Below are 15,930 nucleotides of genomic sequence, written 5' to 3' on the forward strand. Positions count from 1 at the left end.
TCGGACAAATTAAAATCAAGCAGCCAGCAATTTTGAGTTGAATTTTACATGATCTGCCAGTAACCTGATTACTTTAACTTCAATATCATTACAGGAAAAGTATTTCAGGAAAAATAATTACAAGAATTCCAACAGGAGACAAGCTTAATTGTATTGATTCAAAAGATGCATGTATATAGGAACCATGCTGAAGGAATAATGTTATCTTAAATCAACAGTTACTATTAAAATGATATCGTCTGGCATGAAAAAGGCAATTTGATATTGGTGTCTGGAAAAGCAGAGGTACAAAACTAACTGAAATAATTATCTTTACGCCATTATACTCTAAGCAACAAAATATCAATGTGGAACAACTTCAAGGCATGAAGGTTTGCAGGTTTATTTACTGACTGGTGTATCTATTAGTACCAGGAGCAAGTGGAGCTGTCAGGACATAATGAAGGTAAATGATTAGTTAGCACAGAGACTGAGCTCTTCTTCAATGCAATAAGAGTTAATTAAAGTTTACCACCAAACATCAACCAAAGCAGGATGTTGATCAGGTTTCAGCATTAAGTGCAAACAGACAATGGTTGGCAGCAATTAGTGCAGCTATCAAATGACATGCAATGATAATTATACATTTAAAACAGCTAAAGGGCTTGTGGAAGGGAAAGAAGGATCTCATCAGCTTCTTTGACTATGTACAGTCAAAGTGCAGGAAACAGGCATCAGATATTTCACTTCAATACTATAAATCAGTGGAATTAAACAAAAAAAAAAGGTTGTACAAGCACATTATCTGAAAGAGGACAATTCACTGTACATGAAATGGAAGAAATCTGCAGACGACTCCTAACAAAGATAAGTATTAGTTAGATTAAATAAATTACTCTGCTGCTGCCACTCACACTGACACATAAACAGAGAAGTGTTTGGGGTTTAAAGGCTAGTGACTGCAGCTTTGTTACACATTTCCATGCCAGATTTGAGGTTACCTGGTATCTTTAGTCCCTGTGGCCATGTTCGTAGCACAAAAAGGCCCAGAAGGACCACAGCCCCAAAGCCCATGACTACAAAAGGTAGTTTCATATGCCAGCTGCAAGCCGGCTGTGAGGAAGCCTAGGCTTATCAGAGGCAATTACCTGGTTTCTGAGCCACAGCCTAAGGCTCTGCCACATATCCCCTGCTCTCCACCTCCTGTGATCAGTGTATGTGCTAACTCTGCCTGTTCCCAAACTTATGACCAAGTTTTGGGAAAGAAAAAGAAAGAGAGCTTTTTCCACCACAGGTGAACACTCTGCAACATACAGCAGCGACACAGGCACACTAATAACCCAGAGCGCAGAGAAGGCCAGTGCCATTCTCTGCCACACTATGCTCTGTTTCAAAGGCCTTGCATAATGGTGGCAAGTACCAGATCAGTGATATACAATGGAGTCAATACCAAACTTAATTTTCATTTCAGCCTTCCATTTAAAAGGTAAGATGATAAACTCGCAGCAGCACTTCTAGTAGCTACACCAAACAAGGGGAAAACTGCCTTAGCCCAGTTTTTCATCCTTGGCATGGATCTGTGACGTTAAAACAACCCCAATTCTACAATATCAAAAACATGGGAAATGCAGCAAAACAGGTAAATATCCCTTCCACAGGCAAATAGCCATGATTAACCATGCAGCCAGACAGACAACTACACACATCTAGTATTCTGACAATTCCTCAATAACCACTCCACACACTGGAGATGGAATAACTCATTCCTGCTCACTCCTCTTGAGCTGGCATAGTACAGCTAATAGGATTACCTGGTTCAACACCTACCCAGTTCCACAGCAGCTGAATAGGTCTGGCAAGTAGGATCCCCACCTCAAATAAATGAAGAATTCTTCAGCATTTTTATGGACAGCATAGTGGCAAAAGCACCCTGCTTTTTCCAAGTACATAGAAGGTAGCAAGACAAGGCTTACCAAAAGACAAGTAGCAAGTTTCCAAGAAAGCTAAACTGTGACAAATTAAAACCCCACAATGAGAGACGGAAGGGGTCAGATAGTAGGACTCATTGATGCAGGTTACCACTGAGATCACAAATCTGCCAACGTTAAAAAACAATAAAAGCTAGCTGTCAAAAGTATCCAGAGTTATTGTAATGAATGTGCACTCGAAAAAAAAAAAAAAGTTAGGAAAAAGAAAAAAAAATGTAAGGGATATTAAACCTTACTCTTCAGAGGTCTAAACAATTTGCATTTGCAATTGTGGCAAGGCAGGAGTATACAATAAGTTATCCTACATCTGCCTTCTGTGATACTCTGCTGAAACATCTTCTACAGACCAGTCAAAGAGAGAGGAGGCTAGCCACACCAGAGTCCCAGTTTGGCAATCAATATATTCCTATAGTATGAATTACACCTCCTGAGTAAAGACGTGTCTGCAGCAGGAAGATTGCCCTTATCTTTTATTTGAAATAACCTATGCAAAAAAGATCATCAGCATCAGTTTGCATTTATGTAAGTTATATTAATTTCCACTGTGTCAAATTCAGAAAGCCTTCATTTAAGATTATGATAACTGCATTTATTTTAAAATCTTTTTTCCTTTTTTTTCCAGAAGCAAACCCACACACATATGCAAAATGCATAAAGATGGGTTTTGTTATAATGCTGGCTACCAATTGTGAGTTTTGTTGGAATGTATGTTCACATTGTTAAAATTATTTTAATAAAATGCCTTACTGGCTTGAATAGCTCCTGAGCTGCAGCCTAGAGCAGTTCTACAGATTTATTTTTTTTTCCTAACAAACCTCATTTTCCCAACTAATTCTGTTATGCTAGGGATTTGTGCACAGAGTTGGCTAATCCCAGTATTTCCCTAGAGCTGCATCTAAACTATGGCCCACTCCCAGTACAAAAGTGTCTCCAAAAGCCCTTTCGCCCCCTTCAGCACTGATACACTCATTGGTCCTGACATTTTCACTTCAGCCATGACAAATGAGCTGATGGCTGTGATCAGATTGCACACGAGGACTGCTTTATCAAAGACGTATCATTAACTCTCATCACTGTCTTCCATTACGGCACCTTTGGTCAAATCTGTTGTGAAAATGCAAGTCAGTTTAAAAACATAACCTAAACACAGCCACAAACAAACTTCATTAAAAAGCAAACCAGACTCAGACAGGATCAGAAAGAGACTAGCGTTAACTAAATGTTTCTCTGGGGATTTAAGTAACTGTACTCAACCTCTGCCCCAGTGCAAACATGGCAGTTGACCGTCTTCGAAAGGTCCCTTCCCCCATTGCGGACTGCGAGCACTACTTTGCCTTTTTTAGAAAAACAAAAATAAAGCAGCAGCAATCAAATATGTCTAGAAACAAAGTCAATTCTTTTCTTTTCTTTTCCGCCTCTGAACTACTTCGCATTTCTGTGCGTCTGCTTTTATCAAAATATATTTCTCAAATGAATCCCTTAAAGAATATAAAATTTTCATTTGAATTGCAGCCATATGATCATACTGTTTTCTGACTCACATTAAAACAGCCAACATAAAACACTGAAACGGAAATCTCTCAGTCCGCTATGAATAACGCAACCTTTCTGTCAAGTTAGAACCTAAGTTCCAGATACATAGTTCTTGTTACATCTAGAGGGTTTACAAAGTATATATTTGTTGTAACCTCTTCTAGCAATTCATCTGAGAATACACATCTAGCAGAGTCAACTGTAACACAACAGATCTTGGGAATGGAGGTCATGCTTTGAGATAAAGTGCTATTCACTTTTGGACCATGCAAGAAGCTCTTTATTCCTGTTCTTATTGGCATCAGTTCCCCCTTACCAGAGCAAGAACAAAGCCAAGTGCTCGTGTGAGGTTTATGAATAAATCAGAGGTGAGCCACTTTAAGTGCTGCCCATGATTTCCTTGTTGACAGTGAGCACTTAAACAGGCTTCTTATGACCAGCAACTCCTGGCAAGCCTTAATGGCTCCTAATCTGTGCCCTGCTTCATTTCAGGAAAGAAATGACTTGCCCCAATTTTTCTCAAGTCTTCGCCTTTTGGGCAACTACTGTGCCACCTTTTTAGAAATCCATGTTCAGGTACTGTCCCATTTCAGTGCCAAGTTTTAACGTAACACACAACATAAAAAACACCATTTTCCTCCTAGAAAACAAATCACAGCTAATAAAATATTATTACGCTGTGCAGCCTAAGTAATTCCCAGACAAACCATTACACAATCCAGCATTTGTTTAAATTGCATAGATTTTTAAATGAACCTAAAAGATTTCTAACATACTTGCTTCCAATTATTAAAATCATGTAAAAAACATGCTGAGAGCAGATTCAGCCCTTTTGTACAGCTACAGCTGAAACCAGGAATGTTTATAAATCACTGCCATTGTATATATTTAAAAAAATCAAACAGCCTCAAAATCTATTTTTAAATAATGATAACATTGAAAAACAAACAGATATCAAACATAAACTCAGTGCTGGGCCAAGCAACACTGGTCCAGAAACATTAACATCCAACTGCGGCAAGACACTAGGTGTTTCGGTACGTACGTCTTTGATGCACAAAACCACTCAGAGACCTAAGCTGTTCAACATTAAAGCAGCAGCCTGCGTGAAGAATACATTTCAACATGGAATGAAATCCTTCATTTTTAAGGTCTGTCTCTCCCCCCCACCCCTCCCTTTCTGGACATGTCACGATCTCCAGATGGCTGAATTGACTCTGTAGTAGCTGAGTTATTGTCAGGCTCTCAGTTTCTGCTGTGTTTAAATACTAACATTTTTCGACTCCATTGTTTCTTGTTGCCTTTCCACTCACTTCAGAAAAAAAAAAAAGTTGATGGCACCGCTCTGCCTTGTGATTTCAGTGCACGGTCCCTGCCGCAGGGCTGGGGGATGGTTGCCCAGCAGTGCTGACCTACCGCTGCTTGAATTGTGGCGGGTGCCTCAGCAGAGGACACTCATCCTCTTGCTAGGGCCTGATCCAAACCCAGAGAAATCGATGAGGTGGCACTGGACTTTGGAAGAGGCCCTCAGACAAAACTGGAAACTGCAGCAGTGCTGGGGACACCACCCATCAAGTGAGAAAGAAATCTACGGGCCAGACAAGGTGGGACTTAAAACTCCAGTGACTCTTTTCACCAGAGCTGAAATGGCTGTCCCAGTGCACAGGCTGATGACCCAGTGAGAAATCATATTTTGTCTCCCTACAGCAGTTGGGTGCTTCTGCTGAAAAACTGTCCTGAAGCACACTGTGGCTCATGGTTGTTTGTGCTTGGGGTGACATTTCCCACCCCAAAGGGTGCTGTAATGGCAAAGAAAGAAAGTGATTTTTTTGGTGAATGGTTCATAAAGCTCAAAGGAACTGAGAGACTGAAGGGTGACATTTGCCATATAGCTAAATAATTTATTTTAGAAATGTTACATTTTCTTCAATTTAAACCCTCAGTGCTGTAAACAAAATCAACAGCCATATTTCCATATAAAAAAATATAAAAGGACCAGAGTGAAACCCACAGGAATAAGCTTCCTGTTTAGGAAGCTACTTTTCACTCAGAACCTTATTTTCTGGAGTGGGGAAGGCACATGAAGTGTTAGGTATTAAGTAAGGAGAAACCCTTATTTGAAGGTGACCAGGTTTCTCACACAGAAAAAAACCCACCTGCATTTAAAACCATCATGTAGCACTTGGCAAATCCAAGCTTTTTTTGTTTTTTTTTCCCTCTTCTTGCAAAAGCTCTGGCCTTCTGAATACCAAAAATCAAAGGATCCTCCCCAGCAAGGAAAGGGAAAGAAGCAAATTAGGTTTTGTTATTTTCAAAAAGAGATTATTCTTATCTGTTACACTGCCAACTTCTGGAACAAGTGTGCAAATAACTGGGATTACTGCAGGGTTCCATCAGAGTCCTAAACACTGGAGCACTACTAACGACAGGTGCCTTGTCATCTCAGATTAGGTGAATTTATAAGGCAGCCTCGGTGTCAAAACAAGGAGGAGCTAGACTTCAGCAGCTGCTGCTCCCAGACCCTGAGCTCTGCCATTACCTGGTAAAAGGAACAGAACTGACTCCAGCCAGCTTTTCTGGAAAACCTCTTTCTTACAGACCCTCCTGTGCCTTCTGCACTAAGCACAACATTCGTAAAAATGGAAATGGTAGTGCAAAAGAGAAGATGAAACCTTGTAAATTTGATTTCATGGAATTCTTGTCAACTGGTAACTAAAGGCCTGATTCTTTTTTTTACTAAGATCAAAACTGTATGTCTTGCCAGTTTTACATCGGTATCACTCCTCTGATTTCACAGGAGTTGCTGTTAATTTAGTTTGGAGTCAATGGAAAGAATATGATTCTTTTGGGTTTACATGCCCTAGGCTCACATCAACACAGGCATTTTGTAAGGATTTCTTTGTTTCAGAACCATAAAATTTGTCCATTTCAATACAGTCTTAGATGTACATCTAGCGCTTGAAGCCTATATAGTAAATTTTTCAGAATCATCAAGGTCTATCATACAGCCTTTAGTTTGTGAACTATTGACCTGAAGGACTATAACACCTTCTTAGGAGCTGGTACAGCCTATCAGATCTCCAGGAATGCTAAAAGTGCTAGATTTATCTGTAAAGACATCCCAGTTTCTGGACATTTTAAAAATCGTTCTCAAAAGTACCAAAACCAAATAAAATATAATTTGGACAAATTACTTTCTAAATATCTCTCAGGTTTTTTTCGGGTTCTTTTTTTAGATTTTTATTTGAAAAGTGATTCTGAGCAATGTGAACATATAAAAAAAAAAATCTTAATATGGCAAACTTTGATCATATAACTAAGTTAAACCATTCTTGAGAATATTTTGTTTAAGCAAAAAAAGTCAATCCTCAACAAGACAGCCATATTTCAGACCAGTACAAACTTTTCTGGCTCAGTCTGGAACTAAGAAAAAGCTGCAGTAATAATGAAAATATTGGTGTAAGTGTGCTATACAGGGACTAGTAAAAAAATGAATAGAGTATTAAAGACTAAATTTGCTGCCCTTATTTATGCAAAACAAGTTTATCTCTACAGGTCTGCTAAATCCTACTATTGATAAGTATGTTTATTACCCCTTTCAAAACCAACAACAAATTGGAACAACAAACAAAAAGAACCCATGACCTACTAGGTAAAAGTAATGAACACGTGCCTTTTAATTTATTCTATCTGTGCATCTGTTCACACAAACATATTCTGTGTTACATCTTATTCCGTAAAATCTTGAATCCCAGTATCTCAGTGTTCTGGTTTTCTGCCCATTCAGTAAGAATGCAGACATCACATAAGTTATTAACCCATGTATTATTCAGTTCTACAGTGGCTGGAACTTTGCCAGAGACAACACATGGTGCTCGGTTAACAATATTTTAAAATGTAAATTAATTTATTTTTAAAATTAACACATTTTTCTTACGGAAATACACTAATAAACTACTCCCAGAATGAAAGACTATCCCCTAAGCATGCTCCTTTAAAAGAAGTTTTAAGGAATTTCATAAAGTGCTCAGTAAAACATTCGCAAGCCCCATAGAAGGTCTTTAACTTTGTCTTAAAAGAGGGAATTTTTGTGACTTTATTCTTACCAAGCACTTTCTGCATTTACAGTTTTACTTCATTTATCCATAAATAATCCCAATTTCAGAGGCATCTCAAACTGTTTAAATATTATCAAATAAAGTCCAATACTGAACTAACAAGCATTTACAAATAAATGTTCTGCAAACTAAAAATAAAATCCCCCAAACAAGCTAATATTTAGTCTAACTACCAACAGTTTTCCATAGTAGCTCTAAATCGGTAATTATGTTGACCTGAAAAAAAAAAAAAAAAAAAGGACTATTTAATATGCATACATACAAATAATTATTCACACTGCATTTGATTTACATATGTACAAAAGAACCACTTTCCACTTTCAAAAGTGGCTCAACACTTATGGTATTTTAACTGCTCTAATTACTGTTGAGAGAACATAATTAGAAGCACTGATCACATTGTCAACAGCTAACCAGTTGCAGCCCTGTCTGAAGGCCTGATCCTGCTCTGGTTGAAATCAGTACGGGCTAGCACTGATTGCAGAAGGAGGACGGGGCCTTTCTTGACACCTAAATCTACCAGAATCCATCTGCTTTAAACAACCTGTGTACACTGATGCAGTCACGCCAAAAACCCCGCTCCTTATATGCATGTATCAATTTCTGTTTCAGTAAGCTTTCTCTATTTTCAAAGCCAAACGAAGAGAGTCATTTTTTTTTCCCCAGCAAGGCTCCTATACCACATAAACACTTAGCACTGAGTCAGAATTCATAACTTTTTCCAAGAGAGAAATAGTTTAATAATTAAAACAGATATTGACTAAACCCTGCTTCCTTGAATACCAAACTTTATTAGGTTATTTTGCTTTGATGCATAATTTCCATTGGCAACTTTTAAAATAGCTCCTTCCCTCCCTGCAGGCCCCCTCCTGCCTCTTTCCCTCCCCCAAGTAAAGTGCTGGGAATCCTCCATACCCAATAGTCAATATTTGGTTTGCCTGTCATGTTCTGGAGCTCCTCTCCATACAGACCTGTGTTTCTCATCCTTTAGTTGCACACATACTACTCTCACACATACTACTTCACACGATGATGGAAACTCAGGAGATCTTAGCAAGTTGCTAAAATCTGAGCTTCTGCTTGTTTTCTCAAGCCTTGGACAAACATAACTTTAGGGAGAGCTGAACATAGGCATAAAGAAAGAGGAGCCTTCATTTTCATCTTCCTTTCATCTCAGTCATTCAGTCAACCATTCAGTGCCCTATTCAACAGAGCTTTTCATTATGCAAAAAAATGCTAATCCTTTTCCGATGCTTTCACACTTGTATAAACCCCCATTCCTTCGACTGAAAAGCAATTATATCAGTTTACCTTTCTGTCAAAAACAGGATTAATATTCCAATACCAGAATCTCCTTTATTTTCCTATCTTTTGCTTAGGAAACTAGAGATTATTAGTGGAGTTATTCCTTAGAGGAAGAATACATTATTTTAAATATTATTATTTTAGCCAATGCAAGAGGGGAGAAGGGGGAGGGAGAGAAAAAAACTTCAGTTGCTGCAGAAACTCTTTTCAGTGACAGAACTGACCTTCCCTTTGCAGAGGCCTGAATAGAATGAGCCTCACTTTGGTCTATTAATCAGAAACAAATTATGAAAGAATGTGGCCGGACTGGTTGACACTATCCTGTCTTGGGAGACTCAGTAACAGCCTAGTAACAATGTCCTCTTCATGGGTAATGAACAGCCATGACAAATGGGGCAGAGAAACTATTTATTTGCATATGCAAATTCTCACACAAGGGAAACATGTACAAACAAGTGTCATTGTAAGGTGGATTAGGCAAACAGCGCTTTCTTTTTAGGACATTCTGCAGCCCAGAACATTAGTCAGCACAATTAAACCAGTCTCCATGGAAACTAATGAAATTTCACCATGGTATGAGTTAAATTAGATAGCTAGTTATGTGTTTTCACAATCCAACTTGAAATCCATTATTGTTTCAGAACAATACAGCAATTGTGCCTGGCTGATCTTTGCCAGCTCAACAAGCTCCTAAGTTGACAATTTGCATATGTTAATATAATTAAGCACTAATTACACGAAACTTGTACATATTCACATGCACTTTCCCTGGGCGCTTCTCAGTTTGAACCTTGGCCAAGTCTTTAACCCTTTGAATGAATTTGGAGCAGCAAAGCTCTGCCTTCTGGGTACAGCCCCAAGGCAGATGCAGAAAAGCTCTTCATTTATAAACACAAAGCTTAACCTGGCTTCTCATATTTCTATCAACAAGGCTAGAAAACATTTTTGTGTATGTTTGGGTAGAAAAAAGAAGGGGGGGGGGGCGGGGAGGGGTGCTGGTCTGGGACTTCTTTAGAGATCCAGCTCTGGTACCCTTTTTTCAAATGAAAATGCAAATATTTACCAACATAACAGGTTACAAACACATGTATTGCCATTGCCACAGGTTCTTCAAGACCCAAATTGTCAAAAACTAGACTGGGTTTTATGTCAGCACTCTCAGAGCCACAAAAAATGAGAATGAGAAAAGGAAAAAAGAGCAAGCAGTAACTAATGAGCTTTACATAAATATATGCAGAGGCAATTAAGCAGTGTTAATTACTATGACAGCAGTTAATTGAATATAATTAGATATTTTAAGCTACTGACTAAGGCATAGTTAAGATTAATTTTATTGAGATTAATTGTAAATAAGAATAGATTAACTCTGTGTTTTGACAGGCATAAAAAGTAGTTCTGCAAATTAACCAGGAGAGCAGAAACTAGCACAAAAATCATATATTATTTTAATGTCACACCTCAGAATCATCTGCTCAATAAACATGACTTTTCAAACCCAAACAGACAGGAATCTTGAAGAAAAACAAACAGCTTGCAGAGATTAAAGAGCCTTTTGTCCTTTTTCATGTGCATTTCTTTTAGTAGACTAAATTAAGCGAGTCTGGTGTACGTTTTTAGGAAGGAACATTTCACACTGAATGGAAAAAATGTTCTATCACATATGAAATTCATGCAGCTGTGCGGAACTTGGTCCAGATGGTCTAAGACTATAAAACAACACTAAATGATAGACAGTAGGGCCTTCCCAAGATTATGCGATAAAGTCACAACCTCCTATTTTGACCTAAATTTTCTGTCATGTATTGTTTCCTTCCAGATCAGATAACGCCATTTTAATTTTTAACCGATCCTGAATATTCAATGGAAACTCTTAATAAACATTGCTGATAAGCATCTGAGCAGAAATCATAAAATATTTACAAAACGCCCCTCAGCTTCATTAAAACAATGATGAATCTGAAGTGCAGAAAACAGTGCTCTGGTTCTCCCCACAATACTAAACTGTTCACACCACTTAGCTTCAATAGGTAAAAATGCTTAGTTTTAAATATGCTTCAAAGAAAACCCAAACCACATTCTACCAGCAGATTAATTCATGCATGCTGTTTAACAAAATTAACAACAAGGCTGAAGAATGCTGAACAGATCACTAATAAGAAAGAGCTTCAATTGATTTTGAAATTAATCAATAGGTGATTAACACAATATTTTTAAAGAAGTAGAATGTATATATATTATATAAATGTATACATTATATTTTCAGTACCTTTTTAGCTCTTAATCGAACAAGGGCTTTACAACAGTGAGCATGTCCCTATATTGACTATCAACTTCTCTGGAATGCCTTTAGTCTTTTATAACGAAAATCCAAAAGCGGTCTGTGAAACAAGGCTAAGACAAGCCATTCTGCAGTGAAAGATTTTAAATCATCCAGCCTCTTCTAATAGACTTGAGACTTATTGAGGTAGAAACCATAAAAAATGAAGAAGGGAAATTTAATCCCTGAAATATTGATTTGCACATTAATATCATATAGGCAGAGGGCAATTTGGCTTCATGGAAATGACACATTGTCGACCCTTGGTGAAGTCAGAGCCAATCTAACTGCTGAACATGTCTGAATCTCAAGAGTTATTAAGGGCTTCCCTTCTTGCCTTTATGACTTTTCTTCAGCCTACCAATGCAATCTTAAATGTATTATCTTTAAGAAATAATTGTAAAACCTCAGGGGTTTTCCAGTTAATGGAAGGGAGGCTAAACCACATCAGATTCTGAAATGCAACATTAAACCCTTGCAATCAACAAAACCACCTCAATTCTCATCCATCCAGTGCAGGATCTAATATTGTTATTAGAGATAATCAAATTTCATTGTGTAAATTTAGGCTCATGGTCAGAATGGAAGCAGTAAATTCTGCAATATTAAACAGTGATTTTTCTCAACCCCCTTTATATGTTCTTTGCTGGTGCACCATCTTCACAAATAAACCTAAACTATTCAAAAAATCAAGGAACACAACCGTTTCCCTATTCTAAAAGGTGCATGCAATGCCATTTATCATCTCCCCAGCTTTCCTTTAGTTTTAACTTGATCTAGCGGATAAGTTTCATTTTAGAGAACAATACAGCAGTATCACTGCATAAACCAAACAGCAGGTACTGTTACTGTGACTTACACAGATGGTTTACCTGACCTTTCTTTGTTCCTTGGGTAGGTTTCACTTTTGCAGATTTATGACTTTTCCCCTTATATTTTATTGACTGTCTGTGTTCATTATCATAAAAATGAAAACTATTGAATACATGCTTATGTTGACGAAGTCCAAAAAGCCCACAACTAAAGGAGAAAGAGATGCTATGATGCACTGTGTGGATCTCTAGATCATACACTATAAATATTCAAGCACAGATAGCACGAATAACTGAATAATCCTGGTGAGCCCCAGCTCTGGAGCCAGGTGCAAGAGGTTAAAACAGCTGGCTAGCCATCTTTTATTTGGTGTGCCTTCCTACCAGCTGAAATCACAAGCCCTGAAAACTAGCAGATATTCCCTCAAGGGTGATTGTCTGATTTTTTCATTTCAACCAGTTTAGTAGGATCCCCCCGTCGAGAAAAGAGAGAAACTCCTTAAATACAGTCAGTTGAATAGGAAGTGGAGCAATGATGATTAAGGATCTTCCCCCCCCCAACACACACCCCAATCTTCAACCCCCCATTTCCTTCCACAATCTTCTTTGTGCACCTTCCCATCCAAATGTTTGCATTCCTTATTTCAAAGAAAAGCACTCCAGATCGTTCTGTCAGTTTTGCCAGTAAATATAAAGTAAAACAAGTGTTGATGGCACTGAGAGTGTTACATACCCAGGCTGTGTTTTTGCATTGCTCTCAATGGAAGCGATCGATGCCCATGTCACAGTCGCGTCCCAATCGCAGCCAAGTCTCTGCCTCAATCTAACCAACAACAGGCAGGGCTGCAAAGGCTTCTCACTACCTCTTCCATCCATCCACCACCAAACTAAAAATATAATGCTACATATGATCTTTTTAAACACTCCACCACCGCTCCTAAGGATCGAGCCACTGCAAATCCAGGGGAAACACAATTGGAAAAAAAAAAAAAAAATCCACCATAAAAAAAAATCACCCTCACAGCAACCACCCCAAAAGCACCCGAGCCCTCTCTTGCCACTGTCTTTCTCGTTCTCCTCCTGCCAACTACATAATCCTTGATTAAAAATGGAACAAGGCTAATAAAAAGAAAATTAAAAAAAATAAAAATAAAAATAGGAGGACTGAATGGAGCCGAGGAAATGCAACTGTCAGAAAACGGGATGCTCAGACTTCCTGAGTGAACCTCCCTGTGTCTGGCTTAATGTAAATCCACCATCTTCAGCCTGGCAAGTTGTCTTTTGGTTGGGCTTTTTTTTTTTTTTTTTTTTTTTTTTTTTTTTTTTTTTTTTTTTTTGTTGGGGAGGGGGGTGTTATGTTTGCGATCTCTGCCTTGGTACCTAAGGAAGGAGGAAGAGGAGGAGAAGGAGGGTGTGCTATTGAATGGTGGCTAAAGCCTCCTCGGGACGGCGCTGAGGTGAAACAGGCTGAACCCGAGTGATGCGGCTCCGCTCCCGGTCGGACCCGGTGCCCTCAGCAGCCTACAGGAGACCCCGGCAGCCCGGCTCCAGGTAACAAAAGAAATACCAACCCGTGCGTTTTCTGCTGCCGCTACTGGGGAGACTGGGGTGGAGAGGGATGTAGAAGGTGCAGGAAGGGAAGAGTGGAGGGGAACCGCCGTAAGTTTGCATCGGATGGGGGAAAGTTTATTAGCATTTTTTCAGGAAATTTCATGCAAGGCAAGAGGGGAGAAGCAGGGACGCGCCTGCCATTAGCCACTGTGATGGGAAAGGATGCACTTGATTCTGGCACGAACAGTTAGACCAGGAACAGCACAGCCTTCTCGCTGTTTATGAGATGCTCTTTTTTTTTTTTTTTTTCGGTTGCCTGGTTGTATTTCTTAAACACCTTCGTCCTCGGTTTAAAAATAATAATAAAATAGACGCCTGTCCCGCAAAACAACAGTTTCCAAACCCCCCACCCCCCACCCCCCCCCCCATCCCCCTTCAAAAATCTCAGAAAGACTGCGCTGAAAGCAGCCCCGACCCTGCCCGCAAGGAGCCTTTCCTGCGGAGCGGCACGGCACGGCGGGGATGCCGGGGGCTCTGCCGGCTCCTGGCCAGCATCCATCCGCAGCCAGCGGCAGCGGCGCATCCCCGCTGGCGGGGCCTTTCCGCTCCGGCCCGGGCCGGGCCGGGCCGCCTCCCCGCGCTGCGCGGCGAAACTGACAGCGAGGCAGTGCGCGCTCCTAACGGGCTCCTCTTCCTCCTGCTGCCAGAGACGGCAGCCAGCAGCGCGATCCCCCTGCTCGCACACACAGACACACACCCGCACAGCCATCCCTGCTCCTGCTCCTGAGAAACCTACCTGCGAAATAAAAACGGGGGTTGTAGGGGGAGAGAGGAAAAAAGCACCCCACACCTTCTCCTACACACACGCACGCAGTCAGGGTCCCCATTGCCCTGCTGGCATCCCACCATCACAACCACCCCACGCCCGAAAGCGAAAGTTTGGGAGGCCGAGGGGGTTGGAGATGGAAAGGAGACGGAAGAATGGTGGGAGCGCAGAATGCGCCTTCAAAAAGCACCTCAAAGTTTTGGGGGGACCGAGGTGCGAAACCGGAGTGCGAGCTCTAAAGGGGCTGGCGAGCGATGACTTCTGACAGCCGTAACGTCTTCCCTAATCTGACAGTATTCCCCCTCTCCCCGAGCTCCCTACAAAAAAAGAGCGAAATAAAAAGTGGGGGACACCCCCCGAACCTCTTCTGAAAACTGAGCAGGGTTCTCCACTTAATCCGAAAGTTACAGCCCGAGAGAGAAAAAATACCCAAACCAACAGCCCCGAACCAAAGCAAAAAAAAAACAAACAAAAAACAAAAAACACAAAAAACCGTAACCCCCGTAATAAAAGAGAAAGGGACAGAAAAAAGGAAGAGAGAAAAAGCAGCCCCTCCTTCCCCAGTGAGAGCAAATACTGTACCTAAAAATGGGGAAACAGACGGAAAAAGGGGGGAGAGAGAGAGAGGGGAGACGTACATGGGATCTGGGGATGTGAGAGTGTGTGTGTATGTGAGAGAGAGAGAAAGAGGCACAGGGAGAGGGGGAGAGAGAGAGCGGGCGAGAGCGAAATATCAAAGATTGTGCAAGATCAGCCTGGAAAGATAATCGATACTCGACCTAAATTTAACACAAACTACTCAATAAAAGTTAAAGAAAAAACTTACTTTCCATTTCCCCTCGCAGTTCCTACTGGATCTTCGCCTCTTTTTTTTGTTTTGCTTTATTTACTTAACAGCTGATCACATCCAAGTAAACGAGAGAAGGTTCATTAAAAAAATAATAAAAAAAATAATCCTCCAACTTTATTGGGTGAAAATAAAAATGATTGAGCAAGAAGTGGGGGGCATGGAGCGGTCCTTTGGGGTCCGGGAGTTGTTAAAGCATGTGCCGACCGCGGTCTCGCTGTTTGGTTGTGAAGGGGTTGGGAAAAGGAGGAAAGGAAATGAAAATCCGATATGTCTTTATTCTGCTAATTATTATCGTTTTAGCCCTGTTTAAAAAAATGGCTGATTAAGTTGAGTGCGCATGTCTTTGTGTGTCTATTCCCGATATGCACTCTGGGAATGAGAGAGAGAGAGAGAGAGGAGAGAGAGAGAGGAGAGAGCGAGCGAGGGAGAGGGAGAGGGAGAGGAGAGGGAAGAGGAGAGGGAGAGGTGTAATTAGTGAGGTGATCAACATTCTCCGGGCTGCAAATGACGCGCAGCCCCGGAGCCGGGGAAGCTGGAGCCGCCGCGGCTGCCGGGGGCTGCGGGAGCCCCAGAGCCAGCCCGGAGAAGAAGGGGCAGCAGCAGAAGTGAGAGAGCTCGTGGATACAAACACAAGTCTGCAAAGTTCATTAG

General features: G+C 40.6%; 1 protein-coding gene across 2 annotated transcripts in view; it reads right to left on the minus strand.

The window, feature by feature from the left end:
• Nucleotides 1-15,710, minus strand: part of ZFHX4 (zinc finger homeobox 4) — a 152,302-nt gene extending 136,592 nt beyond the window's left edge. Inside the window, exon 1 of one of the 2 annotated variants that reach the window (XM_062633154.1) lies at nucleotides 15,256-15,710. The gene's annotated coding sequence lies outside the window, so the exon portion shown is untranslated. Of the gene's footprint in view, nucleotides 1-12,785; nucleotides 13,185-15,255 lie in introns of those variants that run through there. The other variant, XM_062633155.1, reaches the window with a different exon arrangement.
• Nucleotides 15,711-15,930: the final 220 nt, after the last annotated feature.

This window comes from Pezoporus occidentalis, unplaced genomic scaffold (genome assembly GCF_034315485.1).
Source record: "Pezoporus occidentalis ecotype Australia unplaced genomic scaffold, CSIRO_AGI_Poc_V1 ctg4, whole genome shotgun sequence".
NCBI classification, from domain to species: domain Eukaryota; kingdom Metazoa; phylum Chordata; class Aves; order Psittaciformes; family Psittacidae; genus Pezoporus; species Pezoporus occidentalis.